General features: G+C 43.1%; 1 protein-coding gene across 1 annotated transcript in view; it reads right to left on the reverse strand.

The window, feature by feature from the left end:
• LOC134226251 (nephrin) overlaps window positions 1–22,884 on the reverse strand; it is a 1,334,188-nt gene that overhangs the window by 1,241,697 nt on the left and 69,607 nt on the right. Inside the window, exon 2 of the mRNA XM_062706895.1 lies at window positions 8,176–8,237. The gene's annotated coding sequence lies outside the window, so the exon portion shown is untranslated. The remainder of the gene's footprint in view (window positions 1–8,175; window positions 8,238–22,884) is intronic.

Below are 22,884 nucleotides of genomic sequence, written 5' to 3' on the forward strand. Positions count from 1 at the left end.
AGTATCGACGGTGGATGCTATTCGGACAGTGCTCGAGAGCGCTGAAAATGCGTCCAAACAGAAGCGAAGAGGAAATCGATATTGCGCAGTGGTAACAATAGACGTAAAAATGCGTTCAATAGTGCCAGCTTCGAAGCCATCGCATCAGCGCTGCATAGAATGCGGGTCCCTGGTTACCTGTGCCATATCCTGAAGAGCTACTTTCAGTGCAGAGTGTTGGTGTACGACACTAACGAAGGGCGTAAGTCGATGCGGGTTACAGCGGGCGTTCCTCAAGGCTCCATTCTCGGTCCAACTCTTTGGAACGGGATGTACGATGGAGTCCTGTGTCTGCGGTTGCCTAGAAAAGTTAAAATCGTGGGTTTTGCGGACGACGTGTCACTAACGGTGATGGGCGAGACACTTGAAGAAGTAGAGATGTTGGCGACGGAGGCGATAGCAATGATCGAGAGCTGGATGAACGGAGTGAAGCTGCAGATAGCTCACCATAAGACGGAGGTGCTACTAGTCAGCAACTGTAAGGCGATTCAGCGGATGGAGATCGTCGTTGGTGATCATACGATTGCATCGAAGCGATCACTGAAACATCTGGGAGTGATGATCGATGACCGGCTAAACTTCAATAGCCACGTCGATTACGTCTGCGAAAAGTCGGTGAAGGCTATGAGCGCAATAGCAAGGATCATGCCAAACGTTGGCGGTCCAAGAAGTAGCACCAGGCGTCTACTAGCTAGTGTCTCGTCATCGATACTGCGGTATGGAGTCCCAGCTTGGGGTAATGCGCTGGAAACCAAGCGGAACCGTAGAAGGCTACAAAGTGCGTTCCGGCTGATGGCTATACGAGTCGCGAGCGCCTACAGAACGATCTCGTCGGAGGCAGTATGCGTTATCGCCGGGATGGTCCCTATCTGCATCAGCCTAGCGGAAGATATTGAGTGCTATCATCGGAAAGACACGAGAAATGTGAGAAAGATGGAGAGAATCCGTTCAATGGAGAGGTGGCAGCATGAATGGGACAGTACAGACAATGGGAGGTGGACCCACCGACTCATTCCAAACCTGTCAACGTGGATGAACAGGAAGCATGGCGAAGTAAACTTCCACCTGACGCAGTTCCTGTCAGGCCACGGCTGCTTCAGGAAGTATTTACATCGGTTTGGGCATGCTGCTTCGCCATTTTGCCCGCAGTGTGAGAACATCGAGGAGACGGTGGAACACGTGATGCCCCAGGTTTGAGGCAGTTCGAAGGGAAATACACGGTTTAAACCAAGAGAACGTGATAGAAAAAATGTGCCGAGAGGAAAGCACGTGGAATGCAGTCAACAGGGTAGCTACACGGATTTTATCCGAGTTGCAGAAGAAATGGCGTATCGACCAAAGAGCATCGGTATCGGGAGAACTTCCTTCGTCGGGGAACTCTCCGTCGGCGTAGGCTAGATCCGCCGCCGGGGACTAGACCGAGTAGTTCGCGATGAAATACAACCAGTTACGGGTCGTCAGGGCACCAGTGAACCGGACGCCCTGCTCCCCCGGAATCGCTGGACTGACCTTGGCACTCGGCTGGTTGGCGTCGGTATCGGAAGAACCTCCTCCGCCGGGGCTCTGTTAGATTCCCCGTTGGCACGAGGCCGAGTAGATTGTGAAGAATGAGCTGCTAAAGTCGCCGAGACACTAGTCACTTCAAGGTGAAGGCTGGGTACACCGGCGATAGTATGAAGGAGTGGTGCTGAACAGCACAACAGGCCGACTTTTCCGAAGTAAAGCATATTGGTAGTACCGGAGAAGTTTAGGCATAGACACGAATAGGATGGAAAGATGGAAAATTCGAATGGTAGAATCCATGAAGTAGACAGTTATCTTGCGGTCCGAGGGGAAGCAAGGTAACAAAACAAGTAAAGGAGGTTTTTTCCCTCAGTCGAGGGTTTTTCCTCCCACCACGTTGGAAGCAAATTTCCATAGAAGCAAGATTACCTAATTGTGGAAGGTAACTTAGCAGGCGTGATCCCCAGAGCCCAATCCCCCTAGCAGGCCGCAAGGGGAGATGGTGAATTTTTCCAAGCAGTTTTGCGAGGAAGTGCAGACGAAAGTGTCATAACTCAATAAAAAAAAAAAAAAAAAAACACACACACACACACACACAGACATCACTTCAATTCGTCGAGCTGAGTCGATCGGTATATAACACCATGGGTCTACGGGCCTTCTATAAAAAGTTTGTTTTTGGAGCGATCATATAGCCTTTACATGTACTTAGTATACGAGAAAGGCAAAAAGCAAGGGTAAATATTTTAGTCGACGTGATAAAAGATAGGAGGAGATAGAAAATATTCTTTTCTCATGACGTATCGCCCAAATTCCCCTTATGAAATAATATAGCTCAATGATTCTGGGTTAAGAAATGATGGAGTAACATTGATTCAATTATAATTTGTCAATGATACTATAAAAATAACAAATATTCGTCGATTGCATTGAAAAGAAAATTCCAAGGGTTCAGGGCTCAGAAGCTTATTTTATATTAAAAATACATATTTAATGATTTTTCTCACCTTTTTGTCCCAAAATACATTAAAAATCAATTTTTAATGTAATATATGGATATCTGTTTTTATGGTATCAATTTCTTTTTAAAAAAATTAGGACAATAATATCAGCTATTATCTGTAAATATCTAAATAACAGGCAGTAGATTTCGCCAAAACTGACCATATGTAGAGCTACTTTTATGCTTGCAAGTTTTTAAATCACCGTGTATTAACCATAAATGATCATTTGACGTAAAATAGTGTAAATTTCTTGGGTTTTATTTTTTACAGAATACATGAAAATTTCACATAGATGCACTGTAATGATTTTTTTCCCAAAATCCTTTAAATGTCCAGCTTTTTCCAACAAAATATGTTTAGTGCTTTGTATGGATCTACAATGAAGAGGAAAACAGTGTAATATTTGAAAGATAAAAGTACCAACATATGAAAAATAGTGGTGTATGAGACATTGGGTCAAAACCAGCTCAATAACTACATACAGAAATGTCTCATGTCTATAAAACATCACATGCTGAATTTCTTGGAAAACTCACTTTCGAATAAGCTCTTGATCTCTTCTGTTAGTCGTTCGTGAAGAAAGTTATAATTTTGCTCCACCTTTGAAATCGGATTATCCCAGTGTGCAGCTGTTTGAAAATTTAGTTCTCATGATTTTCGGCGTGTTAATAAAGACTTAAAAAAATCATTATGAACAGTTTGTCCTCAATCTGGATCTGCACTATATAAAAGTTCATTTAATCATCATACAAACCCAAAGGTCGCGGGTTCGTTCCCCGCGAGGGATGCTATGCGGGCAGCAGGGACTATGCCCAAGGGCTTGACGATCCCTCCCCAGGCCATCTGCGAGTTGTGGGGCTTGCCTAGGATGTGGTGGGGTTTGACAGTGGGCCCTGTTAAACCTCTATAAAAAGCTGCATGTATCCGCAAGTAGGCTTCACCAAAGCGACCGTGTGCCGCTCAAAGCGCACAAGCCCAAGTCCTGGTGTTAGGTGGGACGCTAAACAGCCCTGACACGATGGCCCTCCGGCGAGACAGGAGGTTTGCGCAGGCCCAATAAGCCGCCTAGAAAACCAATCATTACGAACAATATAAGAGATAATGCGACTCGATATAATCGGCAAAGACCTAGGCGACGAATACAGGATCACGATTGGTAGCTTGGAACATGGAATTGCAAGTCGCTAGGTTTCGCAGGTTGCGACAGGATGATCTACGATGAATTACATCCCCGCAACTTCGACGTCGTGGCGCTGCAGGAGATTTGCTGGACAGGACAGAAAGTGTGGAAAAGCGGGCATCGAGCGGCTGCCTTATACCAAAGCTGTGGCACCACCAACGAGCTAGGAACCGGCTTCATAGTGCTGGGTAAGATGCGTCAACGCGTGATTGGGTGGCAGCCAATCAACGCAAGGATGTGCAAGCTGAGGATTAAAGGCCGTTTCTTCAACTATAGCATCATCAACGTGCACTGCCCACACGAAGGGAGACCCGACGACGAGAAAGAAGCGTTCTACGCACAGCTGGAGCAGACATACGATGGATGCCCACTGCGGGACGTCAAAATCGTCATCGGTGACATGAACGCACAGGTAGGAAGGGAGGAAATGTATAGACCGGTCATCGGACCGGATAGTCTGCACACCGTATCGAATGACAATGGCCAACGATGCATAAACTTCGCAGCCTCCCGCGGAATGGTAGTCCGAAGCACCTTCTTTCACCGCAAAAATATCCACAAGGCCACATGGAGATCACCTAACCAAGAAACGGAAAACCAAATCGACCACGTTCTAATCGACGGTAAATTCTTCTCCGACATCACGAACGTCCGCACTTACCGCAGTGCGAATATTGAATCCGACCACTACCTCGTTGCAGTATGCCTGCGCTCAAAACTCTCGACGGTGTACAACACGCGTCGAAGTCGGACGCCGCGGCTTAACATTGGGCGGCTACAAGACGGTAGACTAGCCCAAGAATACGCGCAGCAGCTGGAAGTGGCACTTCCAACGGAAGAGCAGCTAGGCGCAGCATCTCTTGAAGATGGCTGGAGAGATATTCGATCCGCCATTGGTAGCACCGCAACCGCTGCACTTGGCACGGTGCTCCCGGATCAGAGAAACGACTGGAATGACGGCGAATGTGAGCAGTTGGTGGAAGAGAGGAATGCAGCATGGGCGAGATTGCTGCAACACCGCACGAGGGCGAACAAGGCACGATATAAACAGGCGCGGAACAGACAAAACTCGATGTTCCGGAGGAAAAAGCGCCAGCAGGAAGATCGAGACCGTGAAGAAACGGAGCAACTGTACCGCGCTAATGACAAACGAAAGTTCTATGAGAAGTTAAACCGTTCACGTAAGGGCCACGTGCCACAGCCCGATATGTGTAAGGACATAAACGGGAACCTTCTTACGAACGAGCGTGAGGTGATCCAAAGATGGCGGCAGCACTACGAAGAACACCTGAATGGCGATGTGGCAGACGAAGATGGCGGTATGGTGATGGACCTGGGAGAACGCGCGCAGGACATAATTCTACCGGCTCCGGATCTCCAGGAAATCCAGGAGGAGATTGGCCGGCTCAAGAACAACAAAGCCCTGGGGTTGACCAACTACCAGGAGAACAATGTAAACACGGTGGTGAGGCACTGGCTAGAGCGCTGCACTGGGTCATTACCAAGATCTGGGAGGAGGAAGTTTTGCCGCAGGAGTGGATGGAAGGTGTCGTGTGTCCCATCTACAAAAAGGGCGATAAGCTGGATTGTAGCAACTACCGCGCAATCACATTGCTGAACGCCGCCTACAAGGTACTCTCCCAAATTTTATGCCGCCGACTAACACCAATTGCAAGCGAGTTCGTGGGGCAGTACCAGGCGGGATTTATGGGTGAACGCTCCACCACGGACCAGGTGTTTGCCATTCGCCAAGTACTGCAGAAATGCCGCGAATACAACGTGCCCACACATCATCTATTCATCGACTTCAAAGCCGCATATGATACAATCGATCGTGACCAGCTATGGCAGCTAATGCACGAACACGGTTTTCCGGATAAACTGACACGGTTGATCAAAGCGACGATGGATCGGGTGATGTGCGTAGTTCGAGTTTCAGGGGCATTCTCGAGTCCCTTCGAAACCCGCAGTGGGTTACGGCAAGGTGATGGTCTTTCGTGTTTGCTATTCAACATCGCTTTGGAAGGTGTAATACGAAGAGCAGGGATTAACACGAGTGGTACAATTTTCAATAAGTCCGTCCAGCTATTTGGTTTCGCCGACGACATAGATTTTATGGCACGTAACTTTGAGAAGATGGAGGAAGCCTACATCAGACTGAAAAGCGAAGCTAAACGGATTGGACTAGTCATCAACACGTCGAAGACGAAGTACATGATAGGAAGAGGTTCAAGAGAAGACAATGTGAGCCACCCACCACGAGTTTGCATCGGTGGTGACGAAATCGAGGTGGTAGAAGAATTTGTGTACTTGGGCTCACTGGTGACTGCCGAAAATGACACCAGCAGAGAAATTCGGAGACGCATAGTGGCTGGAAATCGTACGTACTTTGGACTCCGCAAGACGCTCGGATCGAATAGAGTTCGCCGCCGTACCAAACTGACAATCTACAAAACGCTAATTAGACCGGTAGTCCTCTACGGACACGAGACCTGGACGATGCTCGTGGAGGACCAACGCGCACTTGGAGTTTTCGAAAGGAAAGTGCTGCGTACCATCTATGGTGGGGTGCAGATGGCGGACGGTACGTGGAGGAGGCGAATGAACCACGAGTTGCATCAGCTGTTGGGAGAACCATCCATCGTTCACACCGCGAAAATCGGACGACTGCGATGGGCCGGGCACGTAGCCAGAATGTCGGACAGTAACCCGGTGAAAATGGTTCTCGACAACGATCCGACGGGCACAAGAAGGCGAGGTGCGCAGCGGGCAAGGTGGATCGATCAGGTGGAAGATGACTTGCGGACCCTCCGTAGACTGCGTGGTTGGCGACGTGTAGCCATGGACCGAGCCGAATGGAGAAGACTCTTATATACCGCACAGGCCACTTCGGCCTTAGTCTGAATAAATAATAATAATTAATCATCATACAATGTGCTGTGAAATTATTTTGTAACATACCAACTGCCCTTTTTACAATTTTGAACTCAATCGAGCAATCAGAACCAATTCCCAGATCGAATGAGGGACGGAAGTGTATTTTCCTATATATTTTGGCAGAAATAACCATACAAACTTTAAATCAAATGCGCCAGCTTATGCAACAAGCGATTGAGCTGAAATATTGGGAGATTGATTTTCTCACCCAAAGAAACATTTCTGGGGGATGCCCCGTGGAATTCGACAACTTTTTGATTCCTGAGCCAGTCAAATCTGCACCCCTTGGGATATGCGCAGTTTTTTTACGAGGTTTTGATTTACGCGGAACATATTCCCCGCGTTAGAACCGACTTCAATGAATACACCTTCTCCAGGGAGTCTTTCCTTCTCATCCGTTTTTTTTTCTGTCGACATGTGACGGTAATTGTTGAGAGGACGTTTGTTCACGTTCGCTTCAACGTCTAATCTGCTGCGCCCCGAAAACTTCAAACTTGCCCATGATTGGGTTGATCGATGTGATGTGCAGCGTATGTAGGACTTCACTTTATTGTTTTGAAGTCAATCCCGAGTGTACTTAAAAGAGTACCTGATCGGTAGACGGGCACACACAAAAGGATCGTCCCCGTTACATCAAACTTGTAGATTAAATTTACTTCATTTTTGCTAGCAACAGTCAAAATACTGCTCAAACAAATTCACACATAATGTTACAAAGATTTAACCAAAACATGTTTTTTGGGACCGTGTATAGTAAACGCTTCTTTACGGTAAACAATATTTTCTCCTCTTATCACGAAATGTAGTTCGGATTGTTTCTCCTGATATGTGAAAAACATGATATAACATTCAAAGTGAAAAGCTTTGAATGTGTAATATTATTTATCTTTATTGATTTCGTATCGACCCAGCGACCTCACTCACCATTCCATGGTAACAAAGCGGTGGGCACCCTTGAGCAAGACAATACTTCACTCGAAACCAAAGGACTACCAAACCGCTTTACAGAAGAGCCATCAACCTTCGTTAAATGCGCCATCAACACCGCCACTCCAAATTGCTCTACATATAGAATATCAATGTCGAATCGCATGCTTTTGAGCATGACATGGATTGTCTTTCGCTCGCCGGTTGTTCATTTAGTGTGCTTCTGTCCTGGCTCTCACCGTCGCGTCGTCGTCGTCGTATGTAATCATCCCCACAACAAAGACGGGCGCGGTGGAGCACAGTTCGAGAATTCAAAAGGAACATTTTGAAAGGAACAACCTACATCAAAGTGGAGAGCATAATGAGGGGCATGCTCGAGCAGGTTCCAGTAAAATGTAGACCACCGCAACCATTGAAGATGGCAAACGACTATCATCGTAAAAATGGTATGCCATGTGGTTGGTGTGACACGGGGCAAATACGTCACGAATGATCTTTTTATTCAAATCTTATCTGTGTTCCACGTTAGAACATGGATTTGTATAAGTGCCTCGGGACCAGTTGCCAGTAATGATGTTGACCTACCTGATAGAATTATTAGAATCGACTGAATCTGCAACTGCTGGTGATGGGTCATTTTGATATTCCTGCAAACAGAAAATGAAAATATTTAGAACAACGTGATATATTTTTATTATTCTTGGTTTATATAATTTTTGCAGATTTATAAATGAAATCAAACTTTATTTTCGAATTAAAAGCCTTTTCAGGTAGGATTACTTTTAAATAAATTTTACATTTGATAATGTTTGATAGATGTTGTGCATTTTCAACATAATCAAAGAGATTTTATACTTTCCTACGGTCGTATTGACAAACAGTGCCGATGAACTCACGCGTGTGGACACCACACCGCTGCCAGATCTTCATTTGCGATGGGAAACGAAGCAGGTGTCATTCTCCGGAAGGCAGCGGAGTTGCAAAACAAGATGTGACTGCGATATTTTCGCATACAATAGAACGAACCAAACACTGGCTGAGCTCGTGTGCATATTCCCATGACACCCGCAACGGACCAGGTGAGGTGTCTGTTTGGCTGACAGAAACCTTTGAATCTCGAATGTACCGTTCTTGGGTTGCGAAGGTATTAGCTGACCGAACCATGAGTCATCTAATTACTGGTTACTATGTGGGTTCTGCTATTTAAGATTTGGATCGCTTCAACACATTTTATTCGATTCAATAATAATTGCTTGAAATTTCACTAAAGAGATATGTTGGCCAAAAGCTTCATTTGCCATTACGCATAATCAGTTGTACAACAATTACCTACTGTCATGATGGAATGGGCATATAATAATAGAAAAAAAATCAAATTCAAACAATATCATTCAAGCATTAAGGTTTTACGCACAGGAAACACGTTTAACAGCTCCACTATAGACCCCTCGGAAGCCCGCAACTCTTCTCACTTAAGGGCTGTGTTCTGTACAGTAGAATCAAAGGCGATTGTAACGATTTGTATATAGAAGTCGATGTTGAAAACTGAAAACTCCGACAAAGTGAAGCTAAGATGTCGCAGACAACGATGAATGTTGTTGAATCATTTTGAAAATTCAGATCTTAATTTATGAATTATTAACTCATCAAGAAAATTTCCACTATTTTCCACCGTATAGTCCGCTACCTTGATCCGTTCCTCCGAATTGGAAAGCAATATGAAGCGGATATATTGCCGCACGATTCAACCATTCCGACTCGATGGAAATTTTCCTGTATTTTCTCCTTCTTGACTTGTGCGAGCAGAGTCGTATCAGGGGAAAAGTGCGGAAAAGCCCGGAAGCGAAAAATTCAATCACTGCAACCAATATCGATTAGGATCTCAGCTGATCCGAAACGAAAAGCGAAACCGAAGGCGGTGCTGGTGCTGGTGAAGGCGGGACGGACGGGGATTGAAGTCTGGCTGTCGATATCAGGGTTTGAGGCTTTAATTAAAAATACATATTTTGCCGATGGCGGCGACCAAGATGTAGACAAGCTTCGGCAGAGAGAAACTGTTACCATGTTACGAGATGCTTGATGGCCGGGGAGATCAACTTTTATGCGGCTGCGACGACGTGCTTATCAGGGTGAAATGGGAAAGCGTTCGGGGCCTGCGAGCGTTGGGGAATTCTTGATTAGGAATTTTCCCAATATGCTATTATCGGGAAAATCTAGATTAGGAGTAGTGTGTGTGTAAGGAAAAGAGCAGAACACATAACATTTTTTGACGTGTTCATATTTCATCATTAATTTGAATGAAATATGTATTCTTGAGGTATCCAGTTTGCCTTGTAAGCAAAGACGTAAGATTGCCAATCAGCAGATGTTGAATTCGATTCTCGATCTGGTCTAGGATTTGTTCGGAAGGGAAAGCATTCTCGATTCCATGAGCAAAGTGTATTAAAGAAGACGGTTTATTCTACTAATTTTCTCCTTCCTTCAGAATTTGTTTAGCGTAATATTGTAGAAGTGTCAAATGAGGCGGGACTGGACTGGGAGTGGACTGGGAGTGGACTGGGAGTGGACTGGGACTGGACTGGGACTGGACTGGGACTGGACTGGGACTGGACTGGGACTGGACTGGGAGTGGACTGGGAGTGGACTGGGACTGGACTGGGACTGGACTGGGACTGGACTGGGACTGGACTGGGACTGGACTGGGACTGGACTGGGACTGGACTGGGACTGGACTGGACTGGGACTGGACTGGGACTGGACTGGGACTGGACTGGGACTGGACTGGGACTGGACTGGGACTGGACTGGGACTGGACTGGGACTGGACTGGGACTGGACTGGGACTGGACTGGGACTGGACTGGGACTGGACTGGGACTGGACTGGGACTGGACTGGGACTGGACTGGGACTGGACTGGGACTGGACTGGGACTGGACTGGGACTGGACTGGGACTGGACTGGGACTGGACTGGGACTGGACTGGGACTGGACTGGGACTGGACTGGGACTGGACTGGGACTGGACTGGGACTGGACTGGGACTGGACTGGGACTGGACTGGGACTGGACTGGGACTGGACTGGGACTGGACTGGGACTGGACTGGGACTGGACTGGGACTGGACTGGGACTGGACTGGGACTGGACTGGGACTGGACTGGGACTGGACTGGGACTGGACTGGGACTGGACTGGGACTGGACTGGGACTGGACTGGGACTGGACTGGGACTGGACTGGGACTGGACTGGGACTGGACTGGGACTGGACTGGGACTGGACTGGGACTGGACTGGGACTGGACTGGGACTGGACTGGGACTGGACTGGGACTGGACTGGGACTGGACTGGGACTGGACTGGGACTGGACTGGGACTGGACTGGGACTGGACTGGGACTGGACTGGGACTGGACTGGGACTGGACTGGGACTGGACTGGGACTGGACTGGGACTGGACTGGGACTGGACTGGGACTGGACTGGGACTGGACTGGGACTGGAATGGGACTGGACTGGGACTGGACTGGGACTGGACTGGGAATGGACTAGACTAGGACTGGAATTACCGAGGTTGATTATCTAGGTGGCAGATGTGTGTTGAAAGTCTTTCCATCGTCCTCGAATCTTCTTTCGCATGACATTGCACATTAGCTGCCATTCAATTACTCGTTGTTCGATCTTGCCTAGCATTATGAATTCAGTTCTTAGCTAGAGGTGTGCGCCGGTCCGATATTCTGCGGCGGCGGCGTTGGTCAGAATTTTGGTCGGCGGCGGCGGCGTTTTCGGCGTCACGCCGTAAGCCATTTTATCCGGCGGCATGAATCGGCGTGGCGGTTTTTTATTACGTTTCTTTGATTTTTTTTGCTTTTTTTCTGAAGAATCTTTCGAATTTCGACTGCAAAATTTGAGTTTCTGTTAAATATGTTTTTCTAAATTTCCACAGTAAATTCTTCATAATTGTACAAGAGTGCGGCTAGTAGAATGGGTGTGTTAACGGTGTGTCAATCTGGAATAAATTAAGACGGCTATTGTTAAAACAGAAAGCTCTTCAAATATCCGCGGGAGACTTTATGGAGTTTGCAAAGGAAATTCTCTGAAATTTTTCACTAGAATTTCGCCGGAATTTCAACGGAAAATTCTTTAGAATTCCCGCTGAAGGTTGTTCAAAATGTAGATGAAATCTTTAGATTTCAACGGAAAATTTCCCCGTATTTTTAAGGAATTTCTTTGGATTTTTAAGAGAAATTCTTTGTACAGCAGACGTTCGATAACTGCAAGTCAATGACCTGCAAGGCTTTTCACCCGCACTTCGATAGTTGCATAAGTTTTTCAGTTATCGGACCGCTGTGCTTCAAAACGATGTCAAAGTCGATGATAGCTGCATTGCACTGCACAACCAGGTGTACTTCCATTGCATTGACGTCGACTAAGAACCGTTTGATGTCTAGCATTGGTTACTGAAACATAAACATCCCTAGTAACTTTTTGGTTTTATCCTGGTTTTATAAGACTCCCGTAGAGTAAATTTTGTTCTTCAAGAGCGTTATAAACCTTAAATGTTACTTAGGATGTTGCAGATGTCTAACGACTAGGGTATCGTCCTACAGAAATTCCTGGGAAACTTTACTGGCTGAAGGCAAAATACGACCGAACTAGTAGTTTGGCCGAAAAAGTCGTTTTCTCTAACAGATCAGCACGAAATACCGTTTCGCCGTTTGGCCCAACGTGTCATATGGCCAAATGTCAATTACTGAACGGATAATATGGTCAAAAATGTCCGTTTGGCCAAATGACAATTACGGCAATTAATGGCCTCTTTCGTAATCTCTAAAAATACATCTTCCATCATTTATCTTGCATGAGAGCGGTCCTTTCATCAGCGCTATTATGTTTTGGAATAAATTGTTCTATCCAAAATCGAGTCCAAAATATCCTATTTAGAATCAGATGAGTTGATTTGGTAGAAAGAGTCATTTGGCCCGAAAATGTGCTTTCTGCAAAACAACCCTTTCGGCCAAACGGCGTTTTTTGCTAAATGACCTATTTGACCAGAACGACTTCTTAGCCAAATGATCAATTAAGCCGGACGACCCTTAACGCAGGAAATGCCATTTGGCCGTTGTTTTGCAGAAAGGGCATTTTGGGCCAAATTGCTCTTTCTGCCAAATGGTTATTCTTACCAAATTGCATTTTTGGTAAAATGATTTATTCGGTCAAACGACTTTTTCGGCCGAAAGGCATTTTCAGTCAAATTACCTGTTTTTAGAGCAAACAACTTTTTCGGCCAAATTCACCAATTCGGCAGAATATTACTTTTGGCTGTAAGTTGGTTTCGTCCAAGTCGAACAATTTTCGGCCTGATAACAGTTTCAGATAACGTTCAGTTCAGCTCGGTTAAATGGAATTTGGCTAGATAACTTTTTGCTTAAAGGCCAGTTACTGTATCGACTTAAAGAGATGAAAGGTTTCAGAATTTTGTTTAATTGTCATTTGATGAAAAGTCATTTCGCCAAACAAGTGGCCATTTTTGACCATATTATCCATTCAGTAATTTACATCTGGTCGTATGCCTAATAACATTTTCGGCCAAATGACCAAAAGAAATTGTCGCCTAATGACTTCTGTGGCCAAACAACTTGTTGCGGCAAATGGCTTTTTCGGCAAAATTACCAGTTTGGCCGTCTGATGCTTTCTGGCAATCAAATATCCCAAAAAATTCTTATGGACAAAGCAAAGCATTTCCTGTAGAAATACAAATAAAATCCTTAAAAATTTATAGCAAAAATTAAAACCAAAGATTTTTTTTTTAATTTTTGGATTTTACATTTTAAAACAATTTTCAAAATTTCTCATGAACGCCGAATGCCATTTGGCCGAAGGCCACTAGGCTGAAAGTTGATAATCTGAATATACAATTTGGGCGAAAAAACCATTCAGCCGAAAGTCATTTGGCCGAACATCATATGGCCGCATAGGTTAGGAATAGGTCCTTAGGCGGACTAGTTTGTCGAATAAGTCCTTTAGCCGCATAGGTCCTTTGACCAAATTTGTCCTTTGGCCAAATTTGTCCTTTGGCCGAATAGGTCATTTGGCCGAATAGGTCATTCGGCCGAATAGTTCCTTTGGCCGACTAGTTCTTTTTGCCGAATAGGTCTTTTGGTAGAATAGGCTAACAGGTACGCGAAGCGTCCATTTTATTTTTCGTTAGTATTAGTTTGTTGTTAAATGTTTATTATTGCTCTTATTGTCATAGTTCAATTAAATTGAGAAACTCCGGTTTCCAGAACGATTTCGATATTTGGTGTGAGTGATGGGAAAACTTCCGATGATGAAAACGGAAACGGCTTGTGAACCGCTTCAATTAGGGTAGATTCGTTAGCTACAGTCGTTTGCTTGAGGGAAGTTTTAATAAGACTTGCGTATAGAAAATTGGTTACATCCGGACCGTTTTATTATACTTTTTAAAGGAACAAACTGAACCTATTTGAGGTTAGGTCTCACACTGGGCAAATCATCTTGACGAAAGGTTCTCATACTGAGGTGGGGCATGAGGCATTCGCTTATTTCTCGAATGCGGTACGGTAGTCCAATCGTATAATTATTTGGAGATTTTGATTCTTTCGGGTAGTCTTTCAGCTGTTACCAAACGACGAAACAGCGGGCTACGGGTCCTTTGGCCGAATAGAACCTTTGGCCGAAATGTTCCTTTGTCCGAATAGGTCATTTGGCCGAATAGGTCCTTCGGCCGAATAGGTCCTTCGGCCGAATAGAACCTTTGGCCGAATAAAACATTTGGCCCAATAGGACATCTATCCATCTCAGCAGAATCAACAGCAACGGCAGCAGCAACAAGAACAACCACCAAATCCTGACGGCCAATCCGAACAAGACCCAATGAGACCACCTATCGTTCGTCTGACGCAACAATCTACGGAAGGGGACGGGCGGTTCCTAAAAGCCAGACTACGTGACCCTACAATCATGAGGGTTGTTCGGTTGTATCTTGCGTACATGAAAGACCAGCCCCCAAATGTGTGCATCGATGGAATGACGCCAACCAGCATCAAGATGCTTCTTGCATCTGAAGGACTACCATCGTCTCCTGAACACCTTCATCGCATATGCACCGAAGTACATCTGGAATATGAAGTTGGGCCAGTTGAAGCCGTAGCAGACCTGCAGTCTTATCGCCAATACCTTTCGAGTGAACGGACACATCGCTTGCAACAGCTAAGGGAGAGCTCAACCAGGTTCCACTCTCCTTCCCCGAGAAATTTTCGCAAGTAAGGACGCCTTCTTCGCCTGAAGTAAGTAGCCTTATTTCTATGACCGACGAGCCAAAAACTTCTTCAGAATTTAAACAGAATGTGACTGAAGTTTCGATATATTGTCAAAATTTCAATCGCATGAAAAGTCCAGCTAAAATAAAGAAAATTTATAAAAACATTTTGAGCACGTCTTTTTCGGCCATTTTGGCTACCGAAACTAGCTGGGACGCGTAAAAAGTGAAGAAGTTTTGGAAGCGGCTTTAATGTATTTCGAAACGACAGACATTTTGATGAGTCCAATAGAAAATCAGGTGGGGGAGTTCTTGTAGCTATTTCGACTACCTTTAATTCAGAAATGATTCCCACATCTAAATTTAAAGAATTTGAGCATGTTTGGGTGAAATCATACATCGCAGGTGAAACACACGTGTTTGCCTCGGTGTATTTTCCACCTGACCATGCTCATAAAAGCACGTATGAAAGTTTTTTCCAATGTGCTGAGCAAATTTTATCACAACTCCCTCCAGAGATTAAAGTTCACTTCTATGGTGACTTTAACCAACGCAATGCCGATTTCATTCTGGACCATGAAAATGAAAGTATTCTACTCCCAGTCGTTGGGGACAATGAAACATTGCAATTCATTTTCGATTCAACCTCTAAACTTGGGCTTAATCAAATTAACCATATAAAAAACATACAGCAATGCTATTTGGACTTTTTATTAACTAACGTATATGAAGATTTCTGTGTGACTGAATCATTCAATCCATTGCACAATGGTCGGATTCGTCAAATTTCACGACATAAATCGATAACTCGAAAACTATCATTGCTAGAGTTTTGACGTCTTCAGAAGAAATGATCTACAAGAAAAGATCTATTTTTGGTGTAAGTTGCCATTAGGGTGGCCCTTTTGTGAAATTTTTTTGAAAATCAATTTTTTCAACCTTTTGAGTTAGGAGATCATATTATTCTACAAAGTTATAGAGAATTTAATTCTAAGCATTTTTGCTTAATAAACATTTATTTTATCTCATACAGGTGATGTTTTATGACAAAATTACTAAATTTAGATAGGGTGGCCCTAAAAAATAGTTTTTAGCTTCCACTTTCACCAATTCGCAATATTTTCAAAAACTGTCCAAGCATCGCTTCACGGTCTTTGGAAAGCGCATCTTTTGGTTACATAGGATGGTTGATAGCTTCATTTTCAAGCATATTATAAGAGGTTTTTCATGAAAAAGTGATATTTTTCTGAGCATTCTACTGCAACTAGTAGCAAATATTAGCAAAAATTTCAATCGTATTCTGAAAGTATACATGCAGGCCCATCAAATCCATGGTATTTCATTTGTCCATCTTTGTCCACTTTTGTTTGAAAATCATACATAATTTATTTGCCATTTTATCCAAGTCATCTATATTACATTTTTGGAAGAAGATCGCGAACGCGATTATTTTGCGTTTTATCCAGAATTTTTCAGAGATGTTGGTGAAAATCAAATTCTAGTCCAGGAAATTTTCGACGCTCTAATGAACTTGGATGCTTCGAAGGGACCTGGCCCGGACACGATTCCACCAGTATTTATTAAAAAATAGCAAAAGAACTCACTACTCCTCTATATTGGCTTTTCAATAAGTCTCTGGAATCTGGAATCTTCCCAAAAATATGGAAAAGCTCTTTTCTAGTACCAATATTTAAATCTGAAAGGGACTTAGGAGTAATCTTAGACTCTAAACTTTCTTTCGTAGACCACTACAACACTATCATTCACAGGGCTAATAACATGTTAGGGTTCATAAAGTGTTTCTGCTATAACTTTCATGACCCATATACTATTAAAACACTTTATGAAGCTTATATTAGATCAATAATGGAATATTGCAGTATTGTATGGTCTCCTCTCTCAATCACGCACGAAGAGAGATTAGGATCTGTACAAAAGCAATTTTTACTATTTGCTCGTCGTAAATTAGGCTGGACATCATTTCCACTCCCATCATACAAAGCACGCTACATGCATGCTGCCTGTAAATGATATCGTTTCGCAACGTGTTGATTCACCTGAAATCTTATCAAAATTAAACTTTTATATTCCTTCATGGCACCTTCGTAATCGTACCTTATTCATAACAACCTATCATCGAACAAATTCTGCCAAATTTGGACCTTTAAATCGAATAATGGACATTGACAATCAACATTGCAAAACTATTGGCTTTACAACGTCTCGGCAGAATCTTAAAACATATTTTAATAGAATTCGAAATCGCAATGGCCGAATTGGACATTTAGCAGAATTGGACATTTAGCCTTTAGAATAGGTCATTTGGCCGAAAAGAACGTTTGGACGAATAGGACATTTAGCCAAACAGGACAGACGTTTCCGTTCTCACTCTTCATTTCTCACTTCTCACTCTTTATTTTTCACTTCTTACTGAGAAAAATGAATGGTGCGAGATGGGAAGTGCGGCGTCTCATTACTCACTTCTCACATTTAGCTTTTTGCAGTGAGAAGTGAGAAGTGAGAAATGAGGAGTGAAAAGTGAGAAGTAACTGGTGAGACATCTCACTTTTCGTTTCGCACTGCACTGCACAGTAATAAGTGAGAAAGGGGGTTTAATTCTCACTTCTCACTGTGAAAAAAAGAAGGGCGTAGTGAGTAGTGAGTCGTCATACTACTCACTTCGTGCTTTTCACTATTTACAGTGAGAAGTGAGTAATGAAGAATGGAAAGTGAGACGTCTCAATTCTCACTTTTCACTCCTCATTTCTCACTACTCACTACAAAAAGTGAGAAGCGCGAAGTGAGTAGCGAGTCGTCTCACTACTCACTTCGCGCTTTTAACTTTTCACAATGAGAAGTGAGAAATAAAGAGTGAGAAGTGAGACGTCTGTCCTGTTCGGCCAAATGTCCTATTCGGCCAAATGACCTTTTCGGGCAAATGTCCTATTCGGACTAATCTCCCATTCTGTCAAATGATCTATTCGGCCAAATGTCCTATTCGGCCAAATGACTTTCGGCCTAATGGTCTGTTCGGCCAAATGGTATATTCGGCCAAACCACTTTTCGCCCTAGTGGTATTCGGCCCCTTCCCCGAAAACCGGATTCTTCAAATCAACAATATTTTTGCATTGATTTATGAATAACAACATTTTTGGATGATACAATTTGTAGTAGTATCAAATAAATATGTTGTTACCAACCATACGCGAGAGTTGATTCAATTCTCATATATATTTGTTCCAACCGTGCTTTTAAGCTGTCTCTTCCAAATAATACATCAGAAGACAATAATATTCATGGTGGTCTTTAATTTACAAAATGCTATGACGCTATGACATCAACAAAAAAATGTGTCAGAAACAGAATCGAACTAATTATATGTGAGAGTGTTGGCGCACATAAGAGCGATTGTTGGTTTTGATCACTGTCGGGTTTCGGTGGGCTTAGGCAATGAATTCAATCACTTTGTCTTTAACAAATACACAGTTTATTGAGGACGGATGAACGATATTCTGACTTGGAGGACTGTAATTTATTATACACGATTGCCTTCACTTAACTTGGTATAGTTTAATCAAACTGACGATTACAAACTGCGGAATCTAACTGCGCGCGGATTTTATCACAAACTGTATGTCGCTTGGACAACGAGTCGCAAGGACTATCCCTTATTCTAGCGTCTGTGGAGATTTTATAGATGGACTAATGACAAAGATTTCCGTATAAACAATAACTTCAATAATTTGTAACAATTGGATAATAAAGCTATACAATATTTTAGCGCGCAAGTACACATACGCATATCTCATTGCTCAGTTATGTCGACGATTGTCATAAGGAAGCTAGTTGGCTGCTACAAATTTTCTACAGTTCATCCTCTTTAATACGATATTCAATTCACGCGTGAACAGAGAGTCATACATTTACTTCCGCTCCATGCTTACTTCTTGAAGACTAGGTTATTTATGATCACCAGTTTCTACATTGTTTCCATATTATCAAAAAGGTTGTCAAAAGAATGATACAATTGTGGTTTCAATCATGCGATGCAGGATTGAAACCACAAAAATGTTTAATTCAAGGAAGCAGTGCATCAGCGTTAAAACAACAATTTCGAAGATTAAACCAATAAAACCCACGTTTTTTATGAACAATCGAAATAGTTGTTTCAATCGTGCAAAATTCTTCTCCATGTATGGAGTGAGGAGTGAGACATCTTCTCACTCCTCATTTCTCACTTCTCAATTCTCATTGAAAAAAAAACTAGAGGTGAGTGAGTGAATGAGAAATGATGAGTGAGCAAAGAGAAGTTAGATTATTATTTTTCACGTTTCAATCCTCACTGTGAGAAAAGCAAAGTGAGATGTGAGACGTCTCCTTTATCACTCATCATTTTTTACTCTCATTTCTCCCTTCTCACTCCTTGGATCTCTCTTTTTCCAGTGAGAGAGAAGTGAGAAGTGGAAAGTGAGACATCTCACTTCTCATTTCAACCCATCACTCCTTATTACTCACTTCTCACTGCGAAAAATGAGAAACAAAGTTCGTTAGAAACGTCTTCCTTCTCACTGTGAAAAATGAAAAGAGTGAAATGAGAAGTGAGACGCATCACTTCTCACTCAACATTTCTAACTTCTTGTCTCACTTTTCACAGCGACCCTTTCTACCAAACATCCCATTCAGGCCAAACAGCATTTCCGGCTAAATGGCCTATTCTGGCATTGCCTTTTTCGGCCAAATGACCTGTTACTGTTCGGCCAAGCGGAATAGTTTGCAGAAGCCATCGAGCAAGTAAGTGCAGTGCGTGTTTTGGTCGCCGCGAAAATAATTAAATATCTATTTGATATTCGGTTTCGGAGTTGGCAGAAGCCATCGGGCAAAGTAAGTACAGTGCCTTGCTTGGTCGCCGTGTTGAGAAGAAAATATTTGGTGTGCATGTATTGGTCAGGTTGAGATAAGCGCGATCTTCGTTAGTTGGAAGAAGCCATCGAGCGGACGAATACAGTGCGTGTTTTAGTCATCACGAAGAGAAAAAATATATTTATTATTCGAAGAAATGCTTTAGGCGCGCGTTGCGTTTTCGTCTTCGTATCAGTCTGGTATCTGTGAGGACGTGGCCGGCATCGTTATTGGTCTTGAATTATTGAAACTTCAAATCATGTGCAGTGAGAATGGCTTTCTAATCGCAGAAAAGCTATTCAATTGATGAGCTGTGCAAATTTGTTGTTTCTCGGCCAATCACGACTAGCAACTGCAATGTGTACAGTCAATCAAGCTAAGCTGAGCTAATATGACCCGTTCGGCCAATTGGTTCTTTATGCCATACGACCATTTCGGCCAAAAGGCATGTTGGCCCAAATGACCTGTTTGGACAAAGGACTATCGGCCAAATGACTTTCGGTCGAATGAGTTTCGGAAAATGACCTTTCTCCATGTAGCGCTTAAAGGTTCGTATGACTGTTTAAAAGAACGTTGCTGAAAATATGTTATCTGAGACGTGATAGACAAAATGTCATTCAAATAACATTATGGAAAATAACTCTGTTTTTACACGGATTTTTTTCACACGGCCGTGTAAAAAAAATCCCATACAAAATTTTTGGAACGTTACTCCATTTTGTTCCAAAGTTCCAAAAATTGTGTCTACAAAATGTGTACACATACACAAACACACACATACATACACATAGAGGGTCGGGGATGCAGTCTTGCCTCGTTGGAGGTGGCCCCTAACCCCGCACCCAGGATGTCTGTTGAGCAGATTCCCCCTCCATTGCTTAGGAAGAAAAAAACACATACATACACACATACAGACATCACCTCGGTTCGTCGAGCTGAGTCGATCGGTATATAACACTATGGGTCTCCGGGCCTTCAATCAAAAGTTCATTTTTCTAGTTAGCCTATAGCCTTTCGGTACAACTTAGATGTATGAGAAAGGCAAAAAATAAGAAAGGGGAACACATTCTATAATTTCCATCAATTCACATCTATTTGCGTTCATTTTGATACATTGCTAAAATTGTTGATAAAAAAATTGTTTGGTTTTGCAGCAGTCCTATAATATTCCTGGATACAAGAAAGGCAAAATGAAACAGAAGAAATCCACCAGTCAACCAAAAGATTAAAAAATCAAAAACAAAAGGATAAAGAGAGGGATATTACGGAGAAAAGAAAAATTTGGATGGCTCCGCGGAAATAACGCGCAATGAGCAATCCCCGCAAGGAAGAAGTGTAACAAAGAATGCGTTGATTTCAATTCTTGTTTTGAAAATCCGTGTTTGACAAGTTGATTGTTCTGCAGTTGAACATTGTTGAATTATTGTTCCTAGGAAGTTTGGCGTGAAGTTCGGAAAGCTTTGCGTTTACCCAATCCGACTAAGCGAACAATGGGAGAATTGGAGCTTGTAATCCAGCATAAGGGTTACCGATGTACAGCAATTAGCAAATATCAAATTGATCAACCAATACGCTATCGGAGCTGGCTGCATTGAAATATGTCTAATCCGCATGCAAATTTTCTCATTTTAGAGTGATTATAACCTGAGATATCATAACAGCATTATTCTACCAAATAACCTCTTTTATCTCTCTACCTTTTCAAATCTAAAAAAGCCCCAAAAACACAGTGAAGAGGCAGTGTAATTAGTTCATAATATTTATTTCCCTCCTGTCGTTCCATAAGCTTGTAATTCTTATTCCTAGGGCGATATGACATGCCTACCGAATAGAGTAAAGATAGCATCGTGTTAGCCTCATTATAAACAAATGCAAAAATGGTAATTTGCTTAAAAATCGCAGGGTTAATAACTGTGGAAGAGCTTAATGAACACTAAGCTGCAAGGCGGCAATGTCCTAGTAGCTTTCGGTCAACTTCGTGCAGTTATTTCACTGAATGACACATTGAAAGTAAACAGTTACGAAAGTTACGATAGTTGGGCATAGCTGTCTATGATCATTTACTAGGAAAATATCCGCTCAATGCGGTTTGAATTTTCCACTAATCCAAATTTTTCTTGCAACGCGTAATACAAATTAAGATAAGATGCGCTATTAAAAACGATTTTGGTTTCACGAAATGTACCTTAGTTGTTGATGGAAACTTTTGCAATTTTTGTGGACAACTTTCGGTTTAGGTGTAAAAGAAGCGGTCTTAATAGCGAATATTATCACCAGCCAGCCATTCAAGTTTTCAATGGACAAATTTGTTGATAACGAAAGATTGGTTCGAATTTGTTAAAAAATAAGTCGAGTCAAGTACGAGACACTGAAGACGGGTTTACTGTTGAGGTCGAAATACGTATCTGTCAAGATACAATTAAGTGGTGGAATTCAATGGGATTGTACAAACTCGTCTTATGACAAGAGGAAAAAAAATATGTCAACCGTTCTATTGCTCTCACAACGTAAATGGCGTAATCACTTTCTGGGACACGTCTACAATGATCAAATTTAGAAATAGGCAATGTATTCGTGTGAAAATTTACATTCGATCTTCCTTTAATATGATTCAATCCAACCATTTGATACAGCGCTTCCCAGGACGACGTATTACAATTAGTTGTACAGATATCGATCCAAAATGTAAACTGGGTTCCAACGTGGAACTCCGAGCGAGCCACTTGAACTTTTCAATACGACATCCCATCAACACTGAAAATGGATGAAACTAATCCCCATTTCCTGCACGGCACTATATCTACAGCTGCTGTCAGCTTTACGTTGTCACCGCCATTTCTCCCATAAGCCTCAATCACAGTTGAGGGGGATGGTGGCGGGAGGTAAGGCTTGGGTGGGCGCTAAACGTGATTACTTCAAAGCGTCCCGGTAACTCCGGTGTTGTCGTTGGTGGCAGCAGGTTAATCCTTTTGCACGTTGCCAGGCACTATGGTGATGATGGGATGTAGTTTCTGCGGAACTGGGATATGGCAAAGCGACAAACACCCGGGTTGCAAATAGGATTAAGGGCTTCGTGGATTGAGTCTGGAACTTGGAACAACGGCAAGGGCTCTAATAAATG

The sequence above is a fragment of the Armigeres subalbatus genome, chromosome 3 (genome assembly GCF_024139115.2).
Source record: "Armigeres subalbatus isolate Guangzhou_Male chromosome 3, GZ_Asu_2, whole genome shotgun sequence".
NCBI lineage: Eukaryota > Metazoa > Arthropoda > Insecta > Diptera > Culicidae > Armigeres > Armigeres subalbatus.